The 11,304-nt window shown below is 40.4% G+C and overlaps 1 protein-coding gene across 2 annotated transcripts in view; it reads left to right on the plus strand.

Moving 5' to 3' along the window:
- Positions 1-11,304, plus strand: part of fam117bb (family with sequence similarity 117 member Bb) — a 226,590-nt gene that overhangs the window by 186,164 nt on the left and 29,122 nt on the right. The window lies entirely within an intron of this gene.

The raw sequence follows: 11,304 nt of genomic DNA on the forward strand, positions 1-11,304 counted from the left end.
ATGCCCATTCTAAAAGACGAGAGACTTAACAAACAATCCAGGTCTTTTTCAATATATAATTTCAGTTACATCACACTCTAATCTTTTGCTATAAATTCTGTGTCCTACGATCTTATAGTCTGCAACCACCTTTTGATTCGATTAGATTCCCTACAGTGTGGAAACAAGCTGTTCGGCCCAACAAGTCCACATCGAACCTCCGAAGAGCAACCCACCGCAACTCATTCCCCTACACCTAACACTATGGGTAATTTAGCATGACCAATTCACCTGACCTGCACATCTTTGGATTGTGGGAGGAAACTGGAGTACCCGGAGGAAACCCACGCAGACACGGGGAGAATGTGCAAACTCCACACAGACAATTGCCCGAGGCAGGAATCGAACTTGGGTCCCCTGGTGCTGTGAGGTAGCAGTGTTAACCACTGAGCCACCGTGCCACCTTAAGATGAAGGAGAGCGCTCTGAAAGCTAGTGCTTCCAAATAAACTTGTAACCTGGTGTTGTGTGTTTTGTAACTACCTGTCCTTCAGTTTTTCAGCCCAAACTTTGATGTTGTCCAGGTATTTGGATTCGTGCTACTTCACTATGAAAGTCAGGGTTTAATTGGATATGGGCTGCATTTGGAAAGACTAGGAGGAGTCAGCATGGCTTTGTGCATGGGAGATCATGCCTCACAAATTTGTTAAGAGTTCTTTGAAGTGACCAGGAAGGTTGACATGGGCATGGTGGTGGGCATAATCTATATGGCTTTCAATCAGTCCTTTGGTTAGGCCTTACATGTTTGGCTGCTCTGGAAAGTTAGATCAAATGGAATCCAAGGCGGGCTGGCAAATTGGATACACAGTTCACTTGATGGTAGGAAGCAGAGTGTAATAGTGGAAGGTTGCTTGTCTGACTGGAGGCTTGTGACTTGTAGAGTGTCTCAGGGATCGGTGCTATGTCCTTGGTTTTCTGTTACCTATATCAATGATTTGGATGAGAATGTACAAGGCATTATTAAGTTTGCAGATGACACTAAAATAAGCAGTACCGTGGGCAGTGAGGAAGGTTATCAGAAATTGCAGCAGGACCTTGATCAGCTGGGAAAGTGGGCTGAGAAATGGCAAATGGAGTTTAATATAGATAAATATGAAGTTTTGCATTTTGGAAAGTCAAATTAAGCGAGGAATTTCATGATGGATTTTAGGGCCTTAAGGAATGTAGTGGAACAGCGGGACCTTGGAGTTCTAATACAAGGTTCTGTAAAAGTGGAGCCACAGGTAGACAAGGCAGTGAAGAAGGCTTCTGGCACACAAGCCTTCATCAGTAGGGCATTGAGTATAGAAGTTGGAAAATTATGTTGCAGTTCTACAGGACTTTGGAGAGGCTACACTTGGAGTATTGGTCATCTTACTATAGGAAGGATGTCATTAAACTGGAAAAGAGTTGAGAAGAAATTTACAGGGATGTTGCCAGGACTCGAGTCTGAGTTATAGGGAGCTAGGACTTCTTTCTTTAGAGCATAGGAGACTAAAGAAGGACCTTTATAGAGGTGTATAAGATCATGAGAGGCATGGATAGGGTGAATGCATTCAGTCTTTTTCCAAAGGTTGGGGAGATGAGGACAAGAGGGCATCAGTTTAAGGTGAGAGGGGAAAGAATAAACGGAAACCTGAGGGACAACTTCTTTGCACAGTTGGTGGTATGCATATGGAATGAGCTGCCAGTGGAAGTGGTTGAGGCAGGTACGTTAACAACATATAAAAGGCATTTGAAGAAATACATGAATAAGAACGGTTTCAAATGATTTGGGCCAAATGTAGGGAAATGGGGTTAGCATGAATGGACTTTTTGGTCAGCACAGACCAGTTTGGGCCAAAGGGTCTGTGTCTGTAGGACTCTATGACTATCTGAGGAATCAGGAATGATACTGAACATTGTGCATTCCTATACAAATGTCCCCAGCTTCTGACCTCATGATGAAGGGAAGGTCATTTATGAAGCAGCTGAACATGGTTGGATCTAGGGCAGTGACTTGAGGAATTCCACCAGAGATTCTTTCTGAAGTTGACCTCCAATAGTCACAACCATCTCGCTTTGTGCCAAGAATGGCAAAAACCAGCAGAGAAGATTCTCCCGATACCATTGACTCTAGGTTTGATACAGGCTCCTGATGCCACACATGGTCAGATGTGGTCACGATATCAAGAGTAGTCAGTCTTACCTCTGGAATTCGGGTCTTTTCTTCATTTTGAAACCAAGGCTGTGATGAAGTGAGGTAAGCGGGCCTGGCATTACTCAAACGAATGTCAATGAACAGGTTATTGCAAAGCAAGTGCTGCTTAGTAGCATTGTTGATGACAACTTCCGTCATGATACTGATGATTAGTATAGTTAGTTAGTGTAGTTAGATGAGGGTGGTGCAGGTGATGTACTTTATCTGGATTTCAGTAAGGCCTTTGACCAGTTCCCATGTGGGAGACTTATGAAGAAGCACATGGTGTCTCAATTAACTTGGCAAGTTGAATCCAAAATTGGCTTTGTGGCAGAAGACAGGGTGTTGGTAGAAGGCTGTTTCTATCTGGAGGCTGGTATCCAGTGGTGTACCATGGGGACAAGTGCTGGGTCGCTTTATTGTTTATGACATATATAAACAATGTTGTGGGCGGCACGGTGGCACAGTGGTTAGCACTACTGCCTCACAGCGCCTGTAGACCCGGGTTCAATTCCCGACTCAGGCGACTGACTGTGTGGAGTTTGCACGTTCTCCCCGTGTCTGCGTGGGTTTCCTCCGGGTGATCCGGTTTCCTCCCACAGTCACAAAGATGTGCGGGTCAGGTGAATTGGCTGTGCTAAATTGCCCGTAGTGTTAGGTAAGGGGTAAATGTAGGGGTATGGGTGGGTTGCGCTTCGGCGGGTCGGTGTGGACTTGTTGGGCCGAAGGGCCTGTTTCCACACTGTAAGTCTAATCTAATCTAATCTAATCTAAAGAATACTAGGGATGGGGGCAATTAAATATGTTTACAGATGAAACAAAGTATGGTCAGAAGAGCAAATAAGTGACAGATGAAATTTAATCCTGAAGCATGAGGTGTTGCATTTTGGAAGAAGTAAAAAGACAAGGGAGTACTCCATAAACTTCCTAATGACCTGAACAGAGGAATCTTGAGGTGCTTACCTGTAAATCCCTAAAGGTGAAAGGGAGATTAATAGGGTGGTTAATTAGGCTTACCTGAAGGATTAGATAATCCTAATCCAATCAAGGCATAGATTGTAAGTACATAGGTATGATGGAGCTTTACAGAACTTAGACAACAGCTGGAGTACTATGTACAGTTCTGGTCACCACACTAAAGGAAGGATATGATTGTTCTGCAGAGGTGATTCACCTGGATGTTGCTTGGGGTGGAGCATCTTCTAAGAGCTCATAAGCTCTGGTTGTTTTCTTTGGAGCAGAGAAAGTTGACACACCCTGTTATGTTATCTGTAAGGTATGATTCCATGAGTGTGATGCTGTCAGACTGTTGCTTGACTAGACTGTGAAACAGCTTCCCAGTTTTGGCACTTGTCCTCAGATATTGGTAAGGAAACTTTGCAAAGTTGAGAGGGTTGTGTTTGTCACGGTCTTTTCAGTTTTATTTGTTGTTCCATTTTTGAAGACTTTTTCACATGTTTGATACAATTGAGTGACTTGTTAGGCAATTTCAGAGAGGAATTTAGTCATTCACATTGTTGTGGGCCTGGAGTCACATGTCCGATAAGGATGACAGAACTAGATGGGTTTTTACCACAATTGTCAAATGATTTCATTTCATAATTGGACCTATAATTCCAGAGTTTTTTTTATTGAATTCAGATTCACAGTGGGATTTGAACCCTCGTCCCTGGCACATTATCTGGATCTCTGGATTTCTATTCGAGGCAACAATATCATTTCACCCTTGCCTTCGCATATATTGAGTGGGATGTGAATTCTGATGAATCAGCATTTGTTCAAGTGGGGTCATCTCACTGAATTGTGCATGTGACTATGAAGTGAAGTCAAGATCAGACAATGCTCAAAATACCCAGGGGAGACCTGTTAAATTGTCCCAAAAGTCCCCAAAATGATTGTGAAAATACACTCATGGTGACCAAAGAGTAAATTGAATGGATGGAAATGGTGAGGACCCATTCCTCCGATCACAGGTTGGTTCTGTCCCTTACTTGAAGCTGATGGACTCATTCATAAGTGTGCCATCAGTATTGTATCCACTGTAATGAACACTCTGACAATTGTTAAATTTAAATCTGAGATTGAAATCCAAGATGCAGTGAATAAAATGGAATTATTTGGCTTCAATGATCCAGTGGTGTGCTTTATGTTGGCTGTGCAGTAGCTATGATTTCACCAGTCTGTGGAAGGTGTGTTTAAGGTGATAGCTTTTCATGCTTGGAAGTTAGTTATATTGAAGAAAGTTTGTGCTAACTTATACCTGTTGTGTTGTATCAATTTAAATATTGTGATGCCTAGGGAATTAAAATTTTAATGAGGTTATTAATTAACCAAATTCTATTTGAAAGTATGTGTCTCATATGTCAACAAAGTATTGTCACCACGTGAAAGCATTCCCTCAAATGAGTTAGTGAGAATGTTAAAAGTAGCTATTGAGAAAATGTGAGCAACCTTCAAGAAAGAACATGGATTTTGACCCTAGATCAGACTCAACTGTGGTTTATTTTCCAGCTAAATAGCTCGTTGGAACATGCTGTTAATGATTATTAGTCATTTGGGCATAGCAGACAGAATCTGACCCCAGTGGAACTGTACCCCTCAAATGGAATCAGCATTTTTGAGAGAAAACAATGCTAGTGAAGCTTAGGGAATCAATTACACGGGGTCACAAGTGCAAAGTGAGAGGGAAAGGTTTTGTGGAGATATACATGAAAAGTTGTTTACGCAAAAGGTGGTGGGTGCCTGGAACGCATTGCCAGCAGAGGTGGTATCGGTGGGAACAATAGCGTCATTTAAAATACATGAATGGGCAGGGAACAGAGGGATGCAGATCCTTAAAAATTAGATGACAGATTTAGATAGAGGATATGGATCAGTGCAGGCTTGGAGGACCGAAGGGCCTGTTCCTATGCTGTCATGTTCTTTGTTCTCTTTGTATGTCCTGAACAAGAATTGAATCTGAAAGAAATTTTTAAGCTTATCATTTTCCTCCAGATCAAGGATGAAGCACGATAGTAACCTATTTGACAAGTGCATGCTCCATTCAGAAACCAGTGAAATTCACAGCTGAAATATAGTGTTACAAAACTACTATTTACAGCTTATACAATTTTTTTTTGTGTAATGTAATTGTAAAGATCCATGTAATTCCATATCAGAAGGAATGCATTGCAAAATTGAGGGTTGACTGTTTTTGCTTGATTGAGGAGTCTCTGCAGCAAATACTCTTTGTGATAGAATGACTGTCAAATCTACCATTGCAGGTTGCAGTTGACATCATTATCAGAGCTATTGTTGACACCATAGAACGTCGTCCATTATGTTGTGTGGCAGGACAGCCATGCTAAATCTGAGATCTGGCACCTCAAAACTAATCACCCATGGGACAGCGTGGGCCATTGGCAAAAGAATTGCACCTACTGCAATCTATAAATTTATGGTCTCGGATATTCCTCGATCATTTGTTAGATCAAACTAGACTGTGAACTCTGGTTCAACAAAGTGTTTAGAAGAGAAAGCAAGGAGCAACTGCAGACCTGTCTAGAAGAGACTGCTCGCCCAGTCAAGCTAGAACATCTGTGCTAAACAACAGCAGCCATAGACAGAAATGTGTGATCCCAAAGCCAAAGATTATATCAAAGCTTTCGTGGAAGGATCACTTCTCTTAATAAAGGCAAAGCTCAGCTTGTGTAAAAGACCAGGCTTGAGTCGATGTTATGGTCTTCAGTTGGAAATGTTGAGTGGGTAATCCCTTCTGATGTGTAATTACATGGATCTTACACATCAAATCCTTGGTTGCTTTTGACCAGAAACTAAACCGGACCAGCCCTGAATGCTGTCATACTGGAGCAGGTGGATATGCTGTGGAGAGTTGCTCACTTGACACTTCTAAGCTTATTGCAACTACAAGACACAAAACCGGAAGTATGGTGGGATAGTCTGTGCTTGTGTGGATGAGGACAGCTGGACATACACTCAAAAAGTGACAGCCTTCCAGGGCAAAACAGTCAATTTAGTCAACCCAGGCACTGGCTTAATTGTCCTCTTCCTCCACTATCAGTGCAATGTCAGCATGTTATCCATGTGACATAAATGGTTTGATAAGATTCTCAACTGCCTTCTCAAGGGAGGCTATGAATAGACACTGAATGCCTGTCTTAAATAAATAAAAACAGGAATAAAATAAAAAACAAATTCTTGGGTGTCTAGACACAAGATTAGGCCTGCAGAACATGCGTCTTCCAAATGAACCAGGTTATTAATATCCTGTATTGACAATTGTCTGCCGATGTGCAAATAGAATGTTCTATGACATAGAAGAGACAAAGATAAAAGCTCAGCCTGATCTGTATACTGAAGCCTGCAATGTTAGTGCATTATCAGATGTTATTAGCTTCTCCATCTCAGTGAGGAATGAAGACAAAGAAATTTCTATGGTTTTTCAGTTTAATCATAGTTTCACTCTTTATTTTGTTCCAGTTTGGAACATTAGTGTGATTTTGAGCCAGCAGCTTTACTTGTGTTTCTGTTCTTGGGGTGTTCCTGTTATTTGAATCTCAATGTTATTTTCTGTTGGCAAGGAGGAGAGAATGTGGCCCAGAATGAGACTTGTGTGAATCATTTTGGTGATTGGGTGTGGTCAGTGGTGCATACCCTTGACTATCTGAGATTGTTTTTTAAAAATTAATAACGGAGATGATTTTTTTCTCCTGTTATTCCATACCCTATGGCATAACAAATATGACAATATTTATACATAGAAATGAGTTTGCTTCTGAAGGGAAGACCTTATTGATTCAGGAAATGGCAGGGAAGAATTTGTGAAATACACTGCCTTATGTTAGCCAATTCTTTTGGGATGGGTGAGTTCCAAAACACTTGATTTGTAGTTAGTTACGTAGGAAGCCCATCAAACATATTGCACAAAGGATTTCAGAGGTAACAATATTTGAATAACCAATTGATATATAACAATGAAATTTTCAGTGGTGCTTGTCATATCAGCTATACATTTTTAATTATTTCTGCATTTCTAGTTACGGTATCTTATAATTCCATAGATTCATAGAAACTCTACAGTGTGGAAACAGGCCATTTGGCCCAACGAGGCCACACCGACCCTCTGAAGCTCATCCTATCCGGACCTATCCCCCTACGTTATCCCTGTTACCCTGCTTATGCCCCTAATCTACACATCTCTTGGCACTTTGCATAATTTAGCATGGCCAATCCACCAAGCTTGCACATGTTTGGACTTGTTAAATGTTCCGAGAAGATATTGAAATATTATCAGTTGTATTACCGAACTGACTTTGTGTAGAATTTATATGAATTCCAGCCCCACTGTGAATGTATTAAAGAAGAAAATGGCTGTCGTCTTTATTTTTCATTTTAAGAAAGGATGCAATTGATAAGTTTGCTGCTAAAGTGGTCCCTGGCATGTAATTGAACAATAGTGTTGCCTAGAGACTGCAGGCCACTTAACCCATCGCAATTACGCCAGCACTTCTAGTCCACACTTGCATTCCTCAAGCATGAATTCAGTAAAATATTTTGTGATTATAGCAGTGCATTTTGTTGGAAATGCATGCTTAATTATTTAGTGTTAATTGAACAATAGGCCAAAAATCAGGCAATCAATTCAGTTTATTTACCTTTTTTAATTGGCACTTCCATAAATATTTTAAAACATTTTGTGAGAAGCTTTTAGATACTCCCAAGCAAAAGGGAAATATTTTGCATCCTGCTCACTAGTCATTACTGGCATGGAGATGATCCTGGAAATATATTCTCAGCAGTGAAATATTTAAGGATATTTCCTTAGAAACCAGGCTTCTTTGAAACAATGATCTGGCCAGCAGACTTCTTTTAAACACTCTGGATATTTTTACTGTGGGATTAATTGGTTGACACCTTTTGTGTACATCCACAAAATTGTTGCTTGGAAAACAGTATTTCTCCTTTTTTTTCCTATTCCCTCAATCCTGAAGGTGCTGAGTTTTGCAAGATAAATCGTTAAATAGAAAAGCTGACTCACCACAGACGTAATGAGAGTCATTTAGCTACATGCATTGATTTTATTCAAGCTCTTTGCACATGTTTCAGGTCTTTATTAACATAACATCTAACAGAGTTCAAAGTGAAATTTCATTGAAATGTAACTAATTGAAACTTACAGAACACAGAGGCCTAGATAGAACGAATATGAAGAAGGAGATGCTTCCACTGGTAGGAGAGACTAGGACCTGAGGGCACAGCCTGAAATTGAAAGGATGACACTGAAAACTGAGACGAGGAGGAATTTCTTCAGCTAGAAAGTGAAGAATCTGTGGAACTTGTTGCTGTTGAAGGCCAAGTCATTGAGTGAATTAAAGACAGGTTCTCGATTAGTAAAAGTATCAAAGGGAGATTGGGGTTGAGAAGCATATCAGCCTTGGTCAAATGGCAAAGCACTGAGTGACCTAACTTTGCTCCTATTTCTCAAGATTTTAAGGAATTCTATTCACTTTTATAGTACTGAAGTTTAGTAGTCTCTCATGAATTGATCCAACACAATCCATTTTAATGTAGTCTCTTTGATATTGTCCATTAATTGTAAACCTATTTCTGGGAACATTGATTCGTAGAAACATGTTAATCCCTTTCATGCCTGTCATCCTGAATGTCGTCAGGTGCAGCTTTGCTAAGGTGTATCCTTTTGGAGTGCTTGTTTTTGGTTGGGGTTTGCTTTCTTCTGAAAGTCATGGAATATTGGAAATAACAGGAGTATCCCATTCTGTCTATGGACCCTGCTCTGTAATCCAAACAGATGATAGCTGATTATATCCCTAGGGAACTTTTCCCAATGCTCTCCCCTATATCTTTTCATGTCATTAGAATCCAGAAATCTATTGACCTCTGTCTTGAACATAATCAGTGACTGATCTTCAACAGCCATCTGGGATAGAGAATTCCAAAGATTCACCATCCTCTGTAAAGAAATTCCTCATTTTCTCAGTCGTAAATGGTCTGTCTGTTATTCTAAGAATGTGTCCTGTGGCTAGCACAGAAAATGGGAGTGGCAGGTTGGCCATTCAGCCTTTGAGCTTATGGCCCTATTCAATTTGATCATGGTTGATTATTCAACTCAGTACCCTGTTCCCACTTTCTCCCAATACTCTTTGGTACCTTCAACCCTAAGAACTTTTTCTTGAAAACATGTTTTGTCTGCAATCACTTTCTGTGACAGAGAATTCCACAGGCTCACCACTCGGGCTGAAGACATTTCTCTTCATCTCAGTCTTAAATGGTATGCACAATATTCTTAGATTACTCCTGGTTCTGGACTCCCCAATCACTGGAAATATCCTTCTTGAATTTATCCTATCTAGTCTTGTTAGAATTTTACAGGCTTCTAAGATACTCTCTCATTAAAAAAAAACTAGTGTGAATATGGTCCAAAGTGATGCAGTCTCTCTTCATACTTCAGTCACAGCAGTTTATGACCCTCAATCTCAAATGCTATAATTCCCTACATATTTCATTGCTGGTAATGTACTTACAGGAGCAGGACATGGTTCTTTTCAGGCAGAAATAACTTTGAGTTGAAGCCAGCTGAATGTGTGTGTGCAAGCAGGTGCCAATCTTTCTGGTTCACTTCTTAGAGCAATGCTGTAATCAATGTGCTGAGTTTAAATTTAAACAAAACTGCCATTCATCATCTAGCTAGTGAATTCTCCATGGCAACATCTATAACTTGAGTCCTGTACTAACAGTTACTAATTATATTGTTTTCTCACTAAAGGAGATCAAAGCAGTACATTGTACACCAGGTGAGGACTGACCAAGACCCTGAAAAGCTGCATTAAAGCTTTCCCAGTATTATATTCCATTCCCCTTGCAATGAACAATATTCCATTTTGTCTTTGTAATCATTTGCTGAACTTGCAGATGAATGTATTATGAGTCCTGTACATCTACATTCCTCTACCAGCAAGCTTTCTGTATTGAAATAATATTTTGTTTTTGTATTGTTCATGCCATTCCTTGCCTGTCCAATTTCCGCCCCCATTATATTCTGCATACAAAACTGTTGTCCATTCATTTAACATATCCATCTCCCTTTATAAACTTTCTACTTTGTCTTGACAGCTTACTTTCTTAGTTACCTTCGTGTGATTGCAAATTTAGCAACCATAAATTCAGTCTTGTCATTCATCCACATTATTGACAAAGATTTTTAAATAGTTCTTGCCCTAGCAGTAATCCCACACACAGTATTCCAAGGCACTTCACATTAAGTATAATCAGTCAAAAAGATTGTTACAAACCCTTGTATATCTTTTTCCAACTCTGGCTTCTTTCGCATCTACATACCACTCTCATCTATACCACCATTTGTTGCATCCCTTCAAAGTTCTAGGCCTGATGCTTAGAAACACTCCAGAATCCTCTGCTGTTGATCTTCCTTAAGACTGGTGTTTTTGACTCAAATTTTAATTGTCGTAGTATCCAAAAGTGTTTGGATTCATTGTTCATTTCTGTCTGATGAAGATTTGAGGTATTTTTCTAACTTCTGGGGTTTATCTAATACATTTTCCATGCTAGGATTGAACCAACTTAAAATCTGGGCAGACTATACAGCTGGTCTGCCAGTAAATAAAATTATGGCTGACATGATGTGGTCTTAACTCCATTTTCCGGTTTGTTCCATCATAATGGGCAGCATGGTGGCTCAGTGGTTAGCACTGCTGCCTCACAGCTCCAGGGACTTGGGTTCGATTCCCACTGTTGGGCGACTGTCTGTGTGGAGTTCGCACATTCTCCTCATGTCTGTGTGGGTTTCCTCAGTGCTCCAGTTTCCTCCCACAATCCAAAAGATGTGCATATCGGATGAATTGGCCATGCTAAATTGCCACGTCAGGGGTAAATATTGAGTAGGGGAATGGGTCTGGGTGGGTTACTCTTCGGAGGGTCAGTGTGGACTTGTTGGGCTGAAGGGCCTGTTTCCGCACTGTAGAGAATCTAATCTAAGCTAATCTAATGCTTTCAAGTCAAAAGTTCTTGGTCTATGTGATTCTGCTAGCAGTGATTTTTGTGACTGAGTTAATGGTAATTTTTATTCATACA

The sequence above is a fragment of the Hemiscyllium ocellatum genome, chromosome 7 (genome assembly GCF_020745735.1).
Source record: "Hemiscyllium ocellatum isolate sHemOce1 chromosome 7, sHemOce1.pat.X.cur, whole genome shotgun sequence".
NCBI classification, from domain to species: Eukaryota; Metazoa; Chordata; class Chondrichthyes; order Orectolobiformes; family Hemiscylliidae; genus Hemiscyllium; species Hemiscyllium ocellatum.